The 23,043-nt window shown below is 40.1% G+C and overlaps 1 long non-coding RNA gene across 1 annotated transcript; it reads left to right on the top strand.

The window, feature by feature from the left end:
• The first annotated feature begins 16,593 nt into the window (after positions 1–16,593).
• LOC129487639 (uncharacterized) lies at positions 16,594–21,513 on the top strand. The gene is made up of 4 exons (XR_008659405.2): positions 16,594–17,755; positions 18,313–18,423; positions 18,797–19,005; positions 19,134–21,513. It is a non-coding gene; the product is annotated as an uncharacterized lncRNA (long non-coding RNA).
• The last annotated feature ends 1,530 nt before the right edge of the window (positions 21,514–23,043 follow it).

Raw genomic sequence — 23,043 nt, 5'->3', positions numbered from 1 at the left:
CTCTCAGTGTCATTAAGGTAGTTAGAGAATTGGCTCTGACGTTGTTCTCTTTGTCTCCGGCTGGACAGTAGGGACTGTTGGAAGCACTGCGACCTTATTTTGCCCTTGGGTCTGAGCTCTTCACAAAGGAGATGCCTAATGAGGCTTGAAGATGGCGTCTCCCTGAGCTTTTTCAGAGGAATCCAAGAGCAGCGGTGACAGCTAAATGGTAGCAGCAGTGACACCAACACAGCAGACATTTATGGAGTGGTGACCACGTGCTCAGGCCTAAGCGCTTTCTAGTCATCATCTCATTGAACTCTCCCAACAAAGTGTGTGGCTACTTTTATTATTCCCACTCCGCAGATGACACTTGAGCCTGGGAGAGGCTTACTCAGAGTCCCACAGCCATTTGTGGAGCTGGGGTTGCCAGGAGTCCCGGGCCCCAGGCTCCAGTCGCTCTTCCCACCATAGGAGCTGGCAGGACTGGGCTTTGGAACCTCACCTCCTACCACCGTGTTTTTGGAAGTGGCTATTCTTTTAGGTTCTGCTAACCAAGCCGGGACTAAACCAAAAGGAGAACTCACAAAAGGGTAGCCGTAGGATGTTCACTCAAAACTGCAGGGCATACAATGGTAAATAAGTAAATAGGTTTAAACGGTTTTTAAATTTTAAATTAAAAAATAAATAAGGCTGGGCATGGTGGCTCACACCTGTAATCCCAGCACTTTGGGAGCCTGAGGTGTGCGGATCACTTGAGGTCAGGAGTTTGAGACCAGCCTGGCTGACATGGTGAAACCCTATCTCTACTAAAAATACAAAAATTGGCCAGGCATGGTGGTGCACGTCTGTAATTCCAGCTACTCAGGAGGCTGAGGCAGAAGAATCGCTTGAACCTGGGAGACGGAGGCTGTAGTGAGCTGAGATCATGCCACTGCACTCCAGCCTGGGTGACAGAGCAAGACTTCATCTCAAAAAAAAACAAAAAAAAATTAAAAACAAAACTGTAGAGTATTATCTAAGCCTGGTCATTTTATGCCTTCCTGGCAGCACTTTCTGATCAGGAATAAGATGGGAGAGGCCAGATTGAATCAGTTTATCTGTTGGAAGGAGATAAAAGGAGAAAGTTTTTCCAAGCAGTTCCTAAGGGGGAGATTTTTGTTGTTGTTGCTATTGTTCTTAACTACTATAAAAATGGTTCGTGTGTGGTAATAAAATTTCAAACAGTTACAAAAGGATAAAGAAAACACAAGTTTTCCACATCTCCCGGCCTACCCCTAGACTCACTCTTTAGAGGTAAACATTTAAAATCAGATCTAGGTCTTGTCCTCCTGTGGTTATAGGCAGAATTCTAAAATATGTTTATACTTCTCTCTCTTAGTTTACCGACTTTAAACATTATTTGAAGACTCCTTTATACTTTGAATATTGAGGAATTTAACTCAGTTATATTTCACTTCATGTTTCCCCTCCCAATTTTTATTTATTTATTTATTTATTTATTTTTTGTATTTTTTTGAGATGGAGTCTCGCTCTGTCGCCCAGGCTGGAGTGCAGTGGCGCAATCTCGGCTCACTGCAAGCTCCACCTCCCGGGTTCATGCCATTCTCCTGCCTCAGCCTCTCCGAGTAGCTGGGACTACAGGCGCCCGCCACCACGCCCGACTAATTTTTTTGTATTTTTAGTAGAGACGGGGCCAATTTTTATTTTTATATTTAATCTATCGGAATCTTTATAACTTTAAATAATATACTTACATCTCAATTTCTTGGCCCATCACCTTTTACAGTACGTCTAGCTTACAAAGTGTAAGTTCAGGAAAATACACAAAGGCAGACTTCCTTCTGCCTTGTAATGGACACTGTGGTGTGGTGTGCTGCCCAGATCCCTTTCAGGACCAAGGCCTTGATTCCCCAACTTTGGGGAGTGCTGGCAGCTAAGAGGTCTCAGCTGAGTCCCTCTCCAAGAATTGCTTTTGGCTGAAGGCAGTTACCTGGAGATTATGTGAGAGATTATGCCACCTCCCAGTGGGCAGCCCATATCCATACTGACTGGTCAGTATGGGTTATGTGTTATAATGGTGTAGCCAGCCTATTGGCCTCAATGGAGCAACTTTGAAAGGCCATCTACCTCCTCCCAAACTTCTTGCAGCATTGACTGGGGCTTATATCTACTCACTCCTCCCCTGCCTGGTCTTGGCTCCCTCAACCCTCACAGGTGATGTTTCTGAGAACACTCTCCAACAACCCCCCTGTACCCAAGTCTTAGAGTCTCAGAGTCTGTTTTCTGGGGAACTTATAAATACCTTTTCTGTATCTCCTATTTCTATTTCTGATTTTGGTCAGCTAAACAATTACTTTTAATTTTTTTTTAACTGTGAAATATTTCAAACATACAAACAAGAAAAGATAATAATAAAATTAAAACCAGAAGAAACACCACTATAAATAACATTGTCATTTTTATTCTACCATGACTTTATTATATTACTTTACTATAATTTAGTCTTCCATGCTTTAGTCAAAGATTGTTCCTAAGAATTGAAAACAGAAGACAGTAATTATAATATTTTTATTGTGTATTCTTTAGTGACAATCTAAATAGTGGGGTTTGACCTGCAGACAAGCAAACGTAATCCTATGCTATTCAAACTGAGCGGCCCAAAGGGAACTGTTGCAAGATCAAATGTCAAATGGATTTTTTTTATTGTTACAATCTACCAATTGCTTAAAATTGTATTACATTTTGGTTTGCTTCTTTTTCAAATTACAGCTTTCTAAATAGATTTTTACTGGAGTCGCCTTTGTTTCATCTTGGTGACAAAATAACATAAACTTTTCCTACTATGATCATGTAGCGTTTTATCACCCATTTTTAAAATTTTTTGGGGAAAAAAGCAAATCAATCAAAAAGTTGCTGTACTAGAACAGTGAGCCTCTATTCTATAATAGGTTCACCAGTTTTAAATACACACACACACACACACACACACACACACTTACATATCTATTTGTAAGCCATTAGAAAATAACTTGTAGAGAACATGACCTATCAGTCTTAAGTACTTCAGTGTACATCTCCTAAAGACAAGGACATAACCACAATGTCATTATCACACCTAAGGAATTTAACAATAATTTAATAATATCATCTAATATACTATCTATATATAACTTGTAGATAACATGACACATCACTCTTAAATACTTCAGTATGCATCTAAAATTAATTCGTTCTGGCTAGGCGCAGTGGCTCACACCCATAATCCCAGCACTTTGGGAGGCTGAGTCTGGCGGGTCACTTGAGGTCAGGAGTTCAAGACCAGCCTGGCCAACATGGTGAAACCCTGTCTCTACTAAATATATAAAAATATATGGTGGCGGGCGCCTATAATCCCAGCTATTTAGGAGGCTGAGGCAGGAGAATCGCTTCAACCGGGAGGCGGAGGTTGCAGTCAGTCGAGATCTCACCACTGCACTCCAGCCTGGGTAATAGAGCGAGACTCTGGCTCAATAAATAAATAAATAAATAAAAATAAAATTGATTAGTTCTGTTTCTGATAGAACTAATTGGCCACATTCAAGGGCTTGGTGCCCACATGTAGCTAGTGGCTATCATGTTGGATGGTGCAACTTGACACAGTACCCTGATGCCCACCTTCATTTCTGCTCCGTTTTCTACTCCAGTCTTGGCACTTGCGCATTATTAGTTTTCGCCAAGGCTCTTTCCACCATGGTTTCTCTCTCACGATGGTTCTTTCATTTTCTCTTACCCAGAAATTATTCAGGCTGTCTCCTGGCCTGCTCACATTTCTCCCTCCCATTATTAAGCTTTGTTATGAATCTGTTCCTCTCTGCATGTCTTCTCTGTCTTCTCAATGGCACATGAAGCACACGGGCTTAGTAGTCTGTCTTGGATTAGAGATGTGAGGGGGTTTTAAGAGTAATCTTTAGATAATAATGGAATTAGAAAGCCCACTGGTGCATCTATTTTCTCAGCCCTTAACTTTTTTTTTTTTTTTTTTTTTTTAAGACAGAGTCTCTCTATTGTGCAGTGGCATGATCTCAGCACACTGCAACTTCTGCCTCCCAGGCTTGAGTGATCCTCCCACTTCAGCCTTCAGAGTAGCTGGGACTACAGGTGCACACCACCACTCCCAGCTAACTTTTTTTTCTTTTCTTTTCTTGCGTTTTCTTTTCTTTCTTTTTGGAGAGATAGGGTTTTGCCATGTTGCCCAGGCTGGTCTCAAACTCCTGAGCTCAAGCAATCCACCCACCTTTGCCTCCCAAAGTGCTGGGATTACAGGCATGAGCCACCATGCCCAGCCAGTCCTTACCTTCTTAATCCTACCATGTATGTACATGGATCCAAAAAAACTATCCCAAACAGTAGGATGAGAGAGGAATAATAATCGTGTGTCCTTCCAGATATATCCTTGAGGATAATAGTGTGCATAGAGAGGCTGTTATATGCTTTATCCTGCCTACTTCCAGGGTGGCAATAAAAACAAAATGCCTCATAAATCAATCCACAGCTATTTCAGTACCACCAGATTCTGTTTAGAAATACATTGCTCAGATATATTTCATTTACATGAATTCTATGTTCAAAAGGATGGCGGCTCACAGGGAAATCTCATCCTTTCATTCCTGAGTGGCAGTTAGTAAGGCTTTGTGGGACTGGCCCCTTATGTTGTCATTAGGATTCCCAAGGATGTTTATGTCTACCATGGGGAAGACTAGATTAAAGGAACATTGGCAAGGCCACAAAGGGGAGAATGGACAATGTAGGAGCGTGTATGTCCAAACATGGAAACCACATGGAGTTAAGACAAATCATGTTCTATTTGCTGAGGAACCAGATTGATTAAAGACTTTCTTATGACATGAACTGGAAAATTTGACATATGTACACATGAGGCTGATGGAGAAAAAGATGCTTAATCTTGCAAAAGTCTATCAATTTTATTGAGCTATATAAACCCCAATCTGTTCATACTACTGCCATTCCCCTCTAACAGCCACATTCTTAAAATTGCTTGGAGATATTCTAAAATCCGGTCTCCGGTAGGTATATAACAATTTATGGTCATTTCTATTATTACATTATATGTGTCTTAGTCCACTTTGTGCTGTTATAACAGAATACCTGATACTGGCTAGTTAATAATGAACAGAAATTTACTAGTATATAGTTCTGGAGGCTGGGAAGTCCAAGATCAAGATGCTGGCATCTTGCCAGAACTTTCTTCCTGTGCCATCACATAGCAGAAGATGAAAGGGCAAAAGTACAAGAGAGCAAACTTATTCTCTCAAACCCTTTTTATGATAGCATTAATCTATTTGTGAGGGCAGAGCCCTCGTGACCTAAACACCTCCCATTAGGCCCCACTTACTGGCCCCAATACTGTTGGATTGGGAATTAAGTTTCCAATACGTGAATTCTGGGGGACACATTCAAACCATAGAAACTTGTCTGCTAGAGAAAACATGTATACTGTTTGTGTCATTGTTACCATTTTTATGTATAATCTGCCAATTAAATACATATGTGTTTTCTTAATAAAAATATGAACATGCTAAATACATTGCTTTTTAACTTGCTTTTAAATTTAATATATTTATATTATTATTTAGTTATATATTGTATATCAATATATTAAATTATAATAATTTAATATATTGTGAACATCTTTGTACATTATTATTTTATCATTCTTTTGCAACACCATTTTTAGTGGCTGTATAGTTTTCTATTGTACTGTTGTCTTTCTCTCTCTCTCTAGTCAGTCTCCTTTCATGTGCTAAACTGGATTTTTACTGATTGGCTAAAGAAGGCACATTTCAGCCAGGCACGGTGGCTCATGCCTGTAATCCCAGTACTTTGGGAGGCCAAGATGGGTGGATCTCTCGAGTCCATGAGTTCAAGACCAGCCTGGGCAACGTGGTGAAACCCCATCTCCACAAAAAGTTTCTTAAAACATTAGCCAGGTGTGGTGATATGCTCCTGCAGTTCCAGCTACTCGGGAGGCTGAAGTGGGAGGAACACGCAGAACTGAGCTTTGATCACGCCACTGTACTCCAGCCTGGGCAATAGAGCAAGATCTTGTCTCAAAAAATAAAAATAAATAAAATAAAATAAAATAAAATAAAATAAAATAAAATAAAATAATACACGTTTCCAACATTTTTTTAGTTCTTCTAGAAATACGTCAGAATCTCTAGTCTGCTGATGCCCCTTACTTCCCTGATCAGTTTTATCCTGAGTAAACTCCTTACTGCACTTTTTTGCTGTCCTTTCAATAAGAATTGGAAAAGAGTGGGATATTTGGTGGTTCTCTCAGTCAGTCAACAATTCAGTGTCAGGAGGCTTGCCTCTTTATATAGCAGCCTTTTTGTGTAATTATCTAATATTTTATTGCATATTGCTTTTTTCTTAAAATAGTAAAAACTAGAAAAGTGAAAGTGCTAGTATTAATGATATGAAATGTAGATCTTTCAATCTTATAGCAACTGAGACAAAAAATGGGATTGATTGCATATGCTGAGAGCAGTAAGTCTTTACTCATTGGGTGTAAGTCAGTTTTCTGGGTATTCCATTGTGAAAGGGAAAAGATAAAAATACATAAAGAATAGGATTGAAGTGCTAGGAACATATCAAAGATGTGCCTAAAAACCCAAAATTTATTCAATAATTGAATAAACAAATAAATTTTGATACATTCATTCACTAGAATATCAACAGGAATCAGAAGGAATAAACTACAACCGACTATACTCAGTAGAAAAAGGTACAGAGAAAACCAACAGAACAAAGATAATCAATAAAATCAAAAGATGGTTCTTTTACACAGTCAATTAAATCCATAAATAGAAAAATCTATAGAGACAGAGAGTAGATTAGTGGTTGCCTAGGGCTTGAGAGAATGGATAGATGAGATTTTGGGGGGTGATGGCTAAGGGGTGCAGGGTTTATTTTTGGAGCAATGAAAACGTTTTAAAATTGATTGTTGTGATGAATGCATAACTCTATGAATATGCTCAAGGCCATTGTACACTTTAAATGGGTGAATTATATAGTATATGAATTATACTTTTATTTTTTAAATAAAGTAATTTAAAAATGAAGGCAAAATTAAGGCATTCCCAGATAAACAAAAGCTAAGAGAAATCATTACTAGATCTGCCTTGTAAGAGACACTAAAGAGAGTCCTTCAGGCTGAAATGAAAGGACACTAGACAATAACTTGAATCCACAAGAAGAAATGAGGAGCGCCAGTAAAGTTAACTACATGGGTAAATATAAAAGACAATGTAAATGTATATTTTGTTTATAACAATTTTTATTTCCAATCTGACTTAAAAGATAACTGCAAAAAGTAATAACTATAAATATGTGTTGATGGACATATAGTAAATAAAGAAGTAATTTTATGATAATATTAGCACAAATGAAGAGAAGGAAAATGGAGTTATAAAGAAGCAAAGTTTTGTAGTTATTAAAGTTAATAATCTACAAACTTAAAGTCTGTATTCACCTGAACTATATTATTCTAAGCTGTTAATTGTAATCCCCAGGGCAACCAGTAAAAAAAAAACTCAAAAAATGTGATAAAAGAAATGAAAAGTTAGTTAAAATAGTACACTAGAAAATATCTGTAAGACACAAAAGCAGGCAGTAATGGAGGAATAGAGGCACAAAAAAGACATAAGACATGTAGAAAACAAGTAGCAAAATAGCTGATATAAATCTTACCCTATCAGTAATTACATTAAATATAAATAGATTAAATACTCCAGTCAAAAAACAGAGACTGGCAGAATGGATAAAAAAAAAATCCAACCAAATGCTGTTTACAAGAAACATATTTTAGATTCAAAGACATAAACAAGTTGTATGTAAAAGGATGGAAAAAAACATAAACGATGCAAACAGTATTTAAAAGAAAGCTGAAGTAGCTATGTTAATATCAGACAAAAATCAACAAACGTTACTATGGCAAAGAAGGACACTTCACAATAATAAAAGGGTCAATCCATTAAGAAAACTTAACAATTATAAATATATATACACAGCTAACAATACAGTCCTTAAAATAAATGAAGTGAAAACTCATAGAATTAAAGAGAGAAATAGACAATACAAGAATAATAGTTGAGGCCGGGTGCAGTGGCTCATGCCTGTAATCCCAGCACTTTGGGAAGCCAAGGTGGGTGGATCACCTGAGGTCAGGAGCTCAAGATCAGCCTGGCCAACATGGCAAAACCCCATGCTTACTAAAAATACAAAAAACTAGCCGGGCCTGGTGGCAGGTGCCTGTAATCCCAGCTACTCAGGAGGCTGAGGCAGGAGAATCCCTTGAACCTGGAGGGTGGAGGTTGCAGTGAGCCGAGATCACACCACTTCACTCCAGCCTGGACGAAAGAGTGAAACTCTGTCTCAAAATAATAATAATAATAATAATAATAGTTGAAGACTCTAATACCCCACTTTCATTAATAGATGGAATGACAGAAGATCAACAAGGAAATAGAAAACTTGAACCTAAATCAGACATTAATAGAATATTCCACTCACCAACAGCAAAACACACATTCTTCTCAAGTGCATCATGAAATATTCTCCAGAAGAGACCATATGATAGTCTCAATAAAGTTATAAGGGCTGAAATCATACAAAGTATGTTCTCCAATCACAGTGGAATAAAATTAGAAATCAATAAGAGAAAATATGTGGGAAACTCAAAAGGATAGGGATATTTTAAAACCACTCCTAAAGAACCAATAGGTCAAAGAAAAAATCACAATGGAAATTAGAAAATACTTCAAAATTAATGAAAACAAAACACAACATACCAAAACTTATGGGGTGAAGCTAAAGAATGGCTCAGAGGGAAATTAATCACTGCATACAAATATGTTAGAAAAGAAGAAAAATCTCAAATCAATAACCTGATCTTCCACCTTAAGAAACTAGAAAAAGATCAAACTAACCCAAGGGAAGCAGAAAGAATGGAATAATAAAGATAAGAGCAGAAGTAAGTGAAATAGAGAATATAAAAGTAATAGAAAAAAATGAAATAAAGAGTTGGTCTTTGAAAAAATTAACAAGTATGAAAAATCTTTAGTTAGTCTGATGAGAGGGAGAAATAAGACTTGAATTACTAAAATAAAAAATAAAAGAATGAAAATTACTATTGACCTTACAGAAATAAAAAGAATTGTAAGTGAATACTATGAAAAGTTATATGCAAATAAAGTGGATAATCTAGATGAGATAGACAAATTCCTAGAAAGACACAGCTACCAAAACTTAATCAAGAAGAAATAGAAAAATCTGAATAGACTGAAAACAAATAAAGAGACTGAATTAGTAATCAAAAAATTGTCTTTTTCTTGTAAATTTGTTTGAGTTCATTGTAGATTCTGGATATTAGCCCTTTGTCAGATGAGTAGGTTGCAAAAATTTTCTCCCATTCTGTAGGTTGCCTGTTCACTCTGATGATAGTTTCTTTTGCTGTGCAGAAGCTCTTTAGTTTAATTAGATCCCATTTGTCAATTTTGGCTTTTGTTGCCATTGCTTTTGGTGTTTTAGACATGAAGTCCTTGCCCATGCCTATGTGCTGAATGGTATTGCCTAGGTTTTCTTGTAGGATTTTAATGGTTTTAGGTCTAACATTTAAAACAAACAACCCCATCAAAAAGTGGGCAAAGGACATGAACAGACACTTCTCAAAAGAAGACATTTATGCAGCCAAAATCACATGAAGAAATGCTCATCATCACTGGCCATCAGAGAAATGCGAATCAAAACCACAGTGAGATACCATCTCACACCAGTTAGAATGGCCATCATTAAAAAGTCAGGAAACAACAGGTGCTGGAGAGGATGTGGAGAAATAGGAACACTTTTACACTGTTGGTGGGACTGTAAATTAGTTCAACCATTGTGGAAGTCAGTGTGGCGATTCCTTAGGGATCTAGAACTAGAAATACCATTTGACCCAGCCATCCCATTACTGGGTATATACCCAAAGGACTATAAATCATGCTGCTATGAAGACACATGCACACGTATGTTTATTGCGGCACTATTCACAATAGCAAAGAGTTGGAACCAGCCCAAATGTCCAACAACGATAGACTGGATTAAGGAAATGTGGCACATATACACCATAGAATACTATGCAGCCATAAAAAATGATGAGTTCATGTCCTTTGTAGGGACATGGATGAAACTGGAAAACATCATTCTCAGTAAACTATCACAAGGACAAAAAACCAAACACCGCATGTTCTCACTCACAGGTGGGAATTGAACAGTGAGAACTCATGGACACAGGAAGGGGAACATCACACTCCGGTGACTGTTGTGGGGTGGGGGGAGAGGGGAGGGACAGCATTAGGAGATATACCTAATGCTAAATGATGAGTTAATGGGTGCAGCAAAACAACATGGCACATGGATACATATGTAACAAACCTGCACATTGTGCACATGTACCCTAAAACCTAACGTATAATAATAAAAAAAATAATAAAAGAAAATTGTCACAAGGGAAAGCCTGGAACCAAATAGCTTCACTAGTGAAGTTTATCAAATGTTTAAAGAAGAATTAACACCACTCCTTCTCAAACTCTTTCACAAAGTAGAATTGGAGGGAACACTTTTCAGTGTGTTCTATGCAGCCAGTATTACTCTGATACCAAAGCTAGAAAATAACACAAGAATACTACAGGCCAATGTCTCTTATGCATATAGATGCAAAATTCTGGACAAATTACTAGTAAATTGAATCCAACAACACATAAAAAGGAACATACATCATGATCAAGTGGGACTTAGCTCAGAAAATAAGATCAATTCAACATATAAAAATCAATGTAAATATTGGTATTTACATATCAATTTACACATTGATATTTACATATCAATATTACTATATTAATACAATAAAGGACAAAAATGACAGAATTATTTCAATATACACAGAAAGGCATTTGACAAAATCTAACTGCTTTTTATCAAAAACCACTTGAAAAACTATGAGTAGAAGGGAACTTTCCTAACAAAGAACATCTATGAAAAACCCACAACTAGCATTGTGCTTATTAGTGAAAGACTGATCAAAATCTTTCCCGTAAGACCAAGAACAAGACAAGGATATCCTCTCATACACCACTTCTATTTAACATTGTACTAGAAGTCCCAGCCAGGAAAATCGGCAAGAAAAAGAGAGAAAAGGCATCCATGTTGGAAAGAAAAAAGTAAAACTATCTCTATTTACAGATGAGATAATCTTGTATATAGAAAACCCTAAGAAATCCATCCCCCCAAAAAAATATATTTTTACATATTATTAGATTCAGTGTATATCTATTAGAGCTAATAACAAGTTCAACTAGGTTGTAAGATATAAGAGCAATACACAAAAACTAATTATATTTCTGTATATGGGCAATGAATAATACAAAAATGAAATTGAGAAAACAATTCTACTTATAATCAAAACAATTTATATCAAAAAGAATAAAATACTTAGGATGAAATTTAACCGAAGAAGTGAAAGCCTTATAAATCAGAAATTGCAAAACAAAGAAGACTAAAAAAAGGTGGGAAGATATCCCTTCTTCATGGATTGGAAGACTTAATACTGTTAAGAAGGCAGTGTTTCCCGAATTGCTCTACAGAGTTGATGCAATCTGTATCATTTTCCAGCTGTCTTTTTGGCAGAAATTGGCAAGCTGATCTTATACAATTCATATAGAAATTCAAAGGTTCTCAGTAGCCTAAACAATCTTGAAAAAGAAGAACAAAGTCAAAGGACTCATACTTCCCAATTTTAAAACTTACTACAAGACAGTGTGGAACCAGCATAGGTAGAGACATATATATCAATGGGAGAGATTTCAGAGCCCAAAAATAAACCTTCACATTTATGATCCATTGATTTTTGACAAGGGTGACAAAATTACTAATGAGGAAAGAATAGTCTTTTCAATAAATGGTGCTGGGACAACTGGATATCTACATGCAAAAGAATGAATTTGGACCCCTACCTCACACCATGCAAAAATTAACTCAAAATAGATCAAAGACTCAAATGTAAAGCATAAAACTATAAACCTCTTAGAAGAAAGTCGATGTAAATCTTCGTAACCTTGGGTTAAGCAATTGCTCCTTAGATATGACACCAAAAGCATAAGCAACTAAAGAATAAAAATAGATAACTTGGGCTTCATCAAAATTTACAATGTTTTACAAATGATATTATCAAGAAAGTGGAAGACAACCACAGAAAATATTTGCAAATCATATACCTAACAAAGATCTAGTATCAAGAATATATAAACAACTCTTACAACTCAACATTTTAAAAAATCCATTTTTAAAATGTGCAAAGGATTTGAATAGACATTTCTCTATATATACTTGAATATATATTATGGGCAATAAGGATATGGAAAGAGTTTCAACATCATTAGTCATTAGGCAAATGCAAATCAAAACCACACTGAGATACAACTTCACAACCACTAGGTGATTATAATAAAAAAGATGAATAACAAGCATTAGTGAGAATGTGGAGAAACTGAAACCCTCAGATATTGCTGGTAGGAATGTAAAACAGGGCAACTGCTGTGGAAAACAGTCTGGTAGTTCCTCAACAGTTAAACATAGAGTGACATATGACTTAAAAGAATTGAAAACATATATCCACATAAAAACTTGTACACAAACTTCGTAGTAGCCTCATTTGTTGAGAGTCAAAATATGGAAACAAACCAGATGTTCATCAACTGGTGACTGGACACAGTGTAATACATCTATACAATGGAATATTACTGGGCCATAGAAAGGAATGGAGTACTGATACACGCTACAACACAATGAGCCTTAAAAGCATCAAGTTAAATAAAAGAAGCCAGTCACAAAAGGCCACATATTATATTATTCTATTTATGTAAAATAGCCAGAATGGGCAAATTTAGAGACAGAAAGTATATTACTGCTTTCCAAGAGCTGAGGGGGAGAGGAATGGAGAATAATTGCTAACAGGAACAGAGGGGTTTTTTTAGGGTGATAAAAATGTTCTGAAATTAGATAGTAATAATGGTTTCACAACGCTGTGAAACTCTGTACACTGAATTGTGTACTTTAAAAAGTTAAATTTCATGGTTTGTGAATTATATCTCAATTTTAAAATACACTAAATGAGTATGAGCAAGTAGAGTGTATTCCAGGAATGCAAGGTTGGTTTGACGTTCAAAAATCGGTTACTATAATTCATCATAATAATGGAATAAAGGAGAAAAACTATAAAATTATATCAATAGACTCAGAAAAGTCCTTTGTTATTTTGTTAAATGATAAAATTCAGCACAAATTCAGGATAAAGGGTCCCAACACATTAGAAATAAAAGGAAATTTCCTTAACCTGACAAAAGAGCATCTACAAAAAAAAACCTATAGCTTACATTATATTTAGTGATAAGAGATTGAATGCTTATCTCTTAAGATCAGGAACAAGGCAAGGATGTGTATTCTCAAAACCTTTATTCAACATTAAACGCCACAAAAAAGGCAAATGTCTCTGGGTGCAGTAGCTTATACCTGTAATCCCAGCACTTTGGAAGGCCAAGGTGGGAGGGTCACTTGAGGCCAGGAGTTCAAGACCAGCCTGGGCAACACAGAGAGACTACATCTTTACAAAACATTATTTTAAAAATTAGCTGGGCATAGTGGCAGGCACCTTGTAGTCCTAGCTACTCTGGAGGCTGAAGTAAGAGGATCGCTTGAGCCTGGGAGCTTGAGGCTGCAGTGTGCTATGATTCCACCACTGTGCTCCAGTGCCTGGGGAACACAGAACCTGTCACACACACCAAAAAAAGAGGCAGATAGGTTGGAAAGGAAAAAGTAAAACTGTCTTTATTCACAAACAACATAATCATCTAAGAAAATCCTAAGGAATCTATACAAAAGCAACTCAAACTAACAAATAAATATTGCAAGGTTGTAAGAAGTCCCTTCTAGGTATACACCCTCAAAAAGTGAAAACATATGTCCCCCAAGAGACTTGACATGAATATTCACAGTCACTTTATTCAGAACAATCAAAACCTGGAAACAATGCCGTTGTCCAGCAACAGGTGAACAGATAACAAATTGCCCCTGGAGGAGCCATCTTTGGGCCTTGTAGCTATAGAACCTTTACTCTGTGGAGCAGGAGAGGGTGGAGATGCAAGTGTGGGAAAGGTAGGAGACGCTAACCCTGGCCTGAAGATGTGCAGCTGAAGAACAGAGAACACTTGGTTAGGAGGTAGAGACTTGAGTTGCTCAGCAAAGGAGGAATAAAGGTAACAGTGCTGTGAGGTTTGGGAGCAGTAACACAGAAAGCCTCAGAAGGGAAGGGGTAGACAGGCACAGAAGCCATGAGAAGGGTGACTTTCAAGGGAAAACTGTAGAAAGAGGATTTTTTTTTTTTTTTGAGATAGAGTTTTGCTCTTGTTGTCCAGGCTGGAGTACAATGGCACAGTCCCAGCTCACTGAAACCTCCACCTCCCGGGTTCTAGTGATTCCCCTGCCTCAGCCTCCCTAGTAGCTGGAATTACAGGTGCCTGCCACCATGCCCGGCTAATTTTTGTATTTTTAGGCTGGGCTTGAACTCCTGACCTCAGGTGATCCACCCACCTCAGCCTCCCGAAGTGCTGGGATTACAGGCATGAGCCATGGTGCCTGTCCAGAAAAAGGATTTTTATAGAAAGTTGGTATGTGATGATATTCCCTTTTTCCCTTTTCTTTTTTTTTTTGAGACAGGGTCTCTCTTGTTGCCCAGACAAGAGAGAGTGCAGCAGCATGGGCTCACTGAAGCCTTGATCTCCCAGGCTCAAGCAATCCCCCCATCTCAGCCTCCAGAGTAACTGGAACTACAGGTGTGCACCACCACACCCAGCTACTTAAAAAAAATTTTTTTTAGAGGTGGTCTTGAACTCTTAAGCTCAAGTGATCCTCCTGACTCAGCCTCACAAAGTGCTGGGATCATAGGTTTGCACCACCCCACCCTGCCTTATTCTCTTTTTTCAATATTTCTATTGGATGAGACTCTATAACTGTATAGACTCTAAACTGTAACCCAGTTTTATATGGGTTACATAAAATAAATATAACGGCAATAGCTAATAGGCACTATATGCTTACTGGGCACTAATCATTGCACTAAGCAATTTAAATACATTCAATGGTATGAGGTGGCACCATTATATAGATGAGGAAACTGAGGCACAGAGTTTTAAGTGATTGTCCAAGATCACATAGTTATGAAGCGACAGGGCCAGAATATTGGATTTCGTATTGAAACCCAAAGCTAAGAAGCTGTTTTCATGTTCCTGCTTTCTTCCTTGACCATGTCTTTCTCTGTATGCTGTCAGGGTTGGGCGAGTGAGGGAAGGATGCTGAAAAGTCATTTGGTTCAGGCCTTGCATTTTCAAAGCACTTAACTCCAGTGAGGCCATATATCCAGCCTGAGATATTTAGCCAGGCCTGACAGATGAGGAGATTTACCCAGCTTTTGAGTTACTTTCCAGTTCTTGATGCTACCACCTCCAGAGACCCAGGAATTAAATACTCATATAAATTCCATCATTTTCTGGTTGTAGTATAAGTACATTACTTTTAAAACATACCATATCTTTTGTTAACCTTATTTTGATATATCTTCATTTTTAACCTGATGGGAAACTGAAAAATGGAGTGGCCTCTCTCAACCTTTGAGAGGCCTCACTGCCTTTCCTACTGTCTGAAAGGTGCAGGAAGAGAAGGCCCTGCAGGAAGCAGCTCTGATGCCCACTCTGGCTGCTGCCAGTGGCTGGCTGGATGTGCTGTCAGTATGGCCATACCCACAGGTTGAAGTAGGTTGACAACCTGGAGACCCAGAAGCTGCATGGTGCAAAGTGCATCTATCCAGAAATTTCCTGAGCTTCAAAGGGGTTTATAAGGCAGCCACCAGGCCCAGACTGACCAAGAGAACAGGAGCTTTGGATGCATGTTCTTTAACCCAGTGGTTCTCACCTGGGGCGATTTAGCCTTTCCTCCCCGTAGGACATCTGGCAATTCTAGAGACATTTTTTTATTTTCACAACTTGAGGTTCTACCAGCATCTAGTGGGTGGAGACCAGAGAAGCTGCTAAACATCTTAAAATGCACAGGATGGCCCGCCGCAACAAAGAATTATCCGCCCAAAATGTCAAGAGTGCCACAGTTGAGGAAACGTGTTCTAACCCTCTGGGGCTGGCCTTATGAAGGGCAGCCACACCCCTCCTAAGAGGCTTCCTCCAAGGCTGTAAAGCCGGAGAGGGCTGGACTGTAGGCCACACCGAGCGGGATTTCCCCTTCATCACCTGGCCACCCACTCTGGCCCCCTTACTGGAGGGCTCCGCCCTCAGGTAAATGTTTTCCCTACTTGTTTGGGAAACTTTGAGAAAAATCCCCTTTAGCCATCTTCTGAGCAGTGAAGATGTACCATATGTGCTTTTTCCACCAAAAAAACATTAAAGCGGCTAGGGGATTTTTATTATTTTAGCTCAAATAACTAAATAGTGGCAGCCAACTCTTTTAAAGGCGACTGTCAACCCTCAAAGGGGCGCTCAGATGGAACTCAGAAAAAATAAAAAAAGAGTGAGTTTAGTATCAGTGGATCAGGGGAGTGGGGATAACCTGGGAATTCTGGTCTGGTGGGGCAGGCGACACAGACCGAAGGCCACCCCCACCCCCAGCCTCGAGCCCCCTCTGCGTGGGGCCCCTGGGGGCCTGGGGACATTTGCATGTACTCTCAGGAGATTCTCCTTTCTTCTCCCTGGGTTTCATCTTTAATAACTAGATGATGGGCTGTTGGGGAATGCAGGGCCAGCGCTCTAGGAAAGTGAAACCGCCTTGCAGAGGGAAAGCAACGCACTGTGGCCCCGAAAGACCCAGACCGCCAGCGGCCCCGGGCAGCCGCGGAGGGCACCGGCTCACACTTCCTGCCTCTCACAAGCTCTTGCTTGGCATGCATTGGTGACTTGAACTGGGGGTTAACCCAAAAAGATCAAGTGAGAGCTCAAGGCGGGTGATGAGAACAGATTCGGGGCTGGTTAACCTCAGAGAGCGGGAGTCCGTTGGTGCTAATGAGGCCAAGGGAGCCCGGCTCCTTTCTGCCCCCAGGCAGGTGAGAAAGAAAGAACGGAGACGAAAGAGGGCCCGCTGAGTCTACTCCTCTTGGCCCGGAAGCCCAGCTCTACCCTGAGGCCACAAACTGCCCCCTACTGGAGAAATCGCTGCAGGATTTCTCCTCCATCAAATCGCTGTGTCAGAGCCAGTTGGGGGCTTTTAAAAGACGCCCACGCTCAGGCCCCCACCAGGCCACCTACATTGGAATATCTGAGGCTAAGTCCCAAGCTAGAATTTCCCATCTTCTTTCTGGCCTTGGGAGATTTTGCATCTCCTTCCAGGGAAGGAAGCCTGACTTCTGAAATGATTCTCACGAAGGAGAAGTGCTCGGTTCTGCAGTGAGCCTGACCAGGGGGGCCACACCACAGACTCCCAGGAGGCTTCTTTTCTGCTCTGCGTGGTTCTTCTGCTCTCGTTTCCTTAACGATTGGGCCAGAGCATCTCTGCTCTTGTAAAATATCAGGCAATTAGATCTCGAAGTCTTTGAAGTGGGCAGATTCACCAGGCGTTGGACTGAAGTTTCTATTTGTCCTGGCACTGAGAATAGCAAAGGAACAGGGGGACTGAACTGGTAAGGATATAGCAGGTTTGTTGCACTTTTAAAAAATATGTTTTCAATTACCTTAAGAACCCATTTATGTGCAGTATATCCTGCTGCTGATTTTGAAAAAGGATGATCCAATAGGCACTGGTATTAAAACGCTGAAATAGAGGTTGACAAGTAGCTGCTTCCCTAAATCCTTGGAGTTTCCTTCCTCCCTCCTTCCCCTCCTTTGGCACCACCCCCCTTCCAGCCTCCCCAAGATCCAGCAACTAAAAGGTTATTTGCTTGGCACGGCAGGGGGTAGGGACTGTGCTGACTGGTGAGAACCCATGCTATATGGGTTGTCAGCTGTGTCACCCCTAATTAGACATCATTTCAATCTACTCATGAAAGCAGTTTGCTGCAGGGCTCTGTGCTGGCCATATTTAATTACAGCAGTGTAAGCTTTTTTTTTTTTAAGTTAAAAACTCATATTGTGTTGCCCATGTACCAGAGACTATTCTAAGAACTTTACAAACATTAACTCATTTGATCCTTATAATGACCCTATGATATTGGTGGTGTGATATCCTCCTGTCTTCTAGGTATGAAAAGAGGCATAGAGAGGTGAAGTATCTTGCTGATATCTTCTAGACCGGGCTGGCTGCAGGGTCTGTTGCTCTCAACCAGAGAAAATAGAACCATGAAAGAACAAGGTAGGGTTTTCTTCCTTCTGCCAAACTGAGATTCACAAAGTGGACTCTAGCATTCTTCCTCTCTGCCATTCCCTCTCACCAAATTTACACCTGGGGAAACAGTGGCCCAGAGAGGGAAGGAGACCTTCCTACAATCTCAGAGTCAATTGGGGGCAAAGCCAGGACCAGAATGCTGCCTCTCAACTCCCCCTCGACCTCATATCAGATTGCTTACATCCAGCTAAATGTCTCCTCAGAAATCAGTTGGGGAATATGGTGATTTTAAGTCCATAAATTCCTTATTTAATACTCCTCCCTCTAAGAGGTAGAGACTCATTTGCCTCCCCTCAAGTGTGGGCTGGACTCAGTGCTCCCTTCTACTTTTTTTTTTTAGGTCAGCCTGTTGCCCAGGCTGGAATGCAGTGGCTCAGTCTCAAATCACTGCAACCTCCACCTCCTGGGCTTAAGTGATTCTTCCACCTCAGCTCTGCCCAGCTAATTTTTTTGTAGAGACAAGGTCTCACCATGTTGCCCAGGCTGGTCTCAAACTCCTGGACTCAAGCAATCCTCCTGCCTCGGCCTCCCACAGTGCTAGAATTACAGGTATGAGCCATGCCACCCGGCCCCAAGAGTAGAACAAAGATGGAGGACTAGGTCATAAAAGGCACTGCAACTCCTCTCTTTCTCTCTCTCTCTTTCTTTATCTCTCTCTTTTGTTGTTCACTCTCCAGGAAGCCAGTTGCCATGTCATGGGAAGGACACTCAGGCAGCCCCGGGAGGAGACTCATGTGAGGAGGAACTGAGATGTCTTGCCAACAGCCATATGAGGGAGCCATCTTGGAAATGAATCTTCTAGTCCCAATCAAGTCTGCAGATGACCAGAGCCTCAGCTAATAACTTGGCTGCAGCCTCATGAGAGACCCTGAGCCAGAACCACTCAGCCAAGGTGCTCCTAGATTCCTGCCTCTCAAAAACTGTGTGAGATAATAGATGCTTATCATTTCAAGTTGTTTAGGGTAATTCATTGTGTAGCAATAGATAACTGAAACAGGAGGCTCTACATTTACTCTTTTTTTTTTTTTTTCTTGGAGACAGAGTCTTGCTGTGTCACCCAGGCTGGAGTGCAGTGGGGCGATCGCTCATTGCAACCTCCGCCTCCCTGGTTCAAGCAATTCTCAGGCCTCAGCTTCCCTGGTAGCTGGGACTACAGGAGTGCGCCACCATGCCCAGCTAATTATTTTGTATTTTTAGTAGAGACAGGGTTTCACCATGTTGGCCAGGCTGGTCTCAAACTCTGGACCTCAAGTGATCTGCCTGCCTTGGCCTCCCAAAGTGCTAGGATTACAGGCATGAGCCACCGCACCCAGCCTACCTTTACTCTTAAAATGTCATAAACGCACAGAGTGTTTTGAGGAGTCTTTTATCCCAAAGTATTCCAACTATATTTCTTTTAAAAATTTAGGGCAATTCAGGCATTTTAACACATGTGACCCTCCCCGCCCCACATTCCCCCACCCTTCATTATTTCAAACTGGAGTGGTCTTCTGAATTTTTTCCTGAACGTGTTTCTAGAAAGTTTATACCAAGTAAAACAGCTATATCCAAGTTCCTAGTAATTATTACAGCAATTACAAGGGTTCCAAGCCTAATAAAGTAATCTAAGGGCAGGAGGTTTGGAGGTATGGCTATTTCTTGGCATTCTTCTAATGACAGCCTGCAGCCGAGTAGCATCTTGGCAGTTGTCCACTGTTTGAATACGTTAGACTGCTCCTGACTCTGTCACTTGCTAACTGTGTGACCTTGGGCAAATGATCAAACTCTCTGTGCCTTAATTGCATATAAATTTTAGAATCTAATTATAATACCTGCTCTGTGGAATCCTGGGGAAGATTAAAACGAGAGGGGGTAGAGCATGGTGCTTATGAGCATTGAACTAAATTGCCTGAGTTTGAGTCCTAGCTCCAGTGACTTTTCAAGCTGTATGATCTTGGGAATGTTACCTAATCTCCTTGTGCCTCAATATTCCACATACATAAAATGGGGTGAGGTGGGGAAATGGTGCTTACCTCCTATGACTGTCATGAGAATTCAATGGAGCCAATTCATACACTATTCCTGGTACACAGTAAGTAGCATATGGCAAGCATGCTAGGTATAGTTGTGCAGGTTGTTCACTGTTCAAGGGCTCTGACCTGAGAGGTCAAGTGAGGACTTGCCAGGCCATACACTTTGGTATGAGGTTGCCTACCTAGAGGTGGCACTGTTTTCTAATTTGTACCAGGCCCTATATCAGCTAGCTGTCAGCATAAGGGTTTGTAGTATCCAGCAACCGCTACCTTAGCACTATCTTTAGGCTTTAGGCTGATGTTCACTGAGCACATGCCAGTTTTATTGTAACTGTTACTTGGTAGCTTCCTGGAGTTCTCCAGGATAACATCAGTGGGATGCCTATATCCCAAACCTTGCCCTTACCATTCAGATACAATGCTGAAAATCAAATAAAAACTATTAGCAAGGTATAAAGTTTAAAATCCTGCAAGACAATGTTATATATTGCTTAGGCATACATACAGATTTGGTTCAAGTATAGAAAAACGCATAAGAATGATAAACCCCACGTCTGGATAATGGGTTACCTGGGGTGGGGAGGAAGTGGAATTAGAAAGGGATGAAGGAAGCTTCGGCTCTATTCATAATTTATTTCTTCAGCTTAATGGTGGCTACATAAGTATTTATTATTTTTTCGTCTTTAATATTTAAAAATAATGTATAATTAATACTATTAAATAAGACCCGTCTATGTAAAAACTAATTTTGCATTTCTCTCCTCATTAGTCTCTGTTAAATATTAAATCAGTACATTGATTGGGAATGACAGAATCAAGCAATCATTCATTCAACAAGTGTTTACTTGTTGAACGATAGGATGTCCAAAGAGCTAAGAACTTCATCCATCCGCTGTAATACTTAGAACGCTTGTAATATTTATAATAACCTGTTTGGTTATTTGACTACGTTTTCTTCTTTCTGTGAGAGCAGAGTCTCTGTCTTACTCACATTTAAGATTTCTGCTCCATAATAGGTGATAAATAAATGTTAATTTAAACCAAATGAAACATAAATATGACTATTATTGTCCTGAAAGAGCTTTCAATACACTAGGGGTGAGATATGAAATAAGACAATGCAGGTCATAAGTGCCATAAATGAAGAGCAAAGGGAATTCACTTGTGCATTCATTCATTTGAAAACCATTTACTCGGCATCTGTTAGGCACTGAGCATATGACTATAAACAAGAGAAACACAGACTTTGGTTTTTACAGGGCCCACTTCTCACCACTTTCATCACTGCCTAACAGGCCTATGCTGCCAGCATCTTTTGTTTGGATGGTTGCAATAATCCAGTACTGAAATCCTGACTCATCTCCCTGCTTCCACTTTGCTCCCCTATCGTGAAATCTCAACTGTGTCCAGAGAGATCCTCTAAAAACCTAAGTCAGATCATGTCACTCCTTGGCTCTGACACCTCCAATGGCTTCTCATCTGTAGGAGATTGCAGAAATTGACACAATTATTTAAATTTCTTCTATCGAAGTCTGTTTCTCAACTCGTTGAGTCTGAGCTGGCCTTGTGACTTTCCTTGGCCAATAGAATGTTGCAGGTTCTGAGTTCTGTGCTAGCTCTGAGCCTGGGTTCCACAGGGCTTCGAATGCTTCTGCTCCTACTCTTGGAATCCTGCCACTATCAAATAAACACGCTCTGACCAGCCTGTTGGCAGATGAGAGACCATGTGGAGGAGAAATGCCCAAGGCAAGGCCAGGCCAGACCAGTCAATTATCAGCCAACCTACCAGCTGTCTGAGGACACACGACCAAGCCTAGTCGAGATCAGCCTAGCCCAGCCTATCCACAAAGAACCTTTCAGATGACCCACAGGCTCATGAGCTGAATAAATGGCTTGCATCATGGAAGTTTCTGGTAGTTTGTTAGGCAGTGAACGCTGATACACTATCTCATTTAGACAAAAAGTCAAACTTCTTTTTACTAACTGTATCCCCAGTACTTAGTGCCTGGCATGTGGTAGATGCATCACGAACATTTGTTGAATATATTAATAAAAGTATAAACGGTTTTAACATTCTATTGAGGGAAACAGGAAAAAGATAAATCAGTAAACGAATAAAATAAGTATAAAATTGGATAAGTACTATGGGAGAAATGAATAGTAGCTGAGGTAGAGGATAAGAACAAAGGTGGAAGGGGAAACCCTCCATGGGCTCACTGTGTCTTTCAGAATGAAAGCTAAAATCCTGATGGTGGCCTCTAAGGCCCTCCCTGACCGGGCCATTACCTCACTGACCTCATCGCCTGCCACTTTTGCTGCCTCTGGTATCCAACTACCTGGCCCCCCTGCTGTTTTTCCAATACGCAAGCACACTTCCACCTCAGGTCCTGGAATGTCCTTCCCTGAGACACTCACACCATTCACTCCCTTTCTTCGAATCTCTGCTCAGGTATCCCCTGTTTGGGCAAGGCCCTTCTGACCACCCAGAATTCCCTAACCTCCAACCCTGCTTTATTTTCCTCCATAGGAAAGGAATTTTGTCTTGCTTAATTTAACCTTAGGACAATATTGTCTT

This window comes from Symphalangus syndactylus, chromosome 8 (assembly GCF_028878055.3).
Source record: "Symphalangus syndactylus isolate Jambi chromosome 8, NHGRI_mSymSyn1-v2.1_pri, whole genome shotgun sequence".
Lineage (NCBI taxonomy): Eukaryota > Metazoa > Chordata > Mammalia > Primates > Hylobatidae > Symphalangus > Symphalangus syndactylus.
The sequence above is the reverse complement of the archived record's forward strand: the minus strand, read 5'-3'. Positions and strand labels throughout refer to the sequence as shown.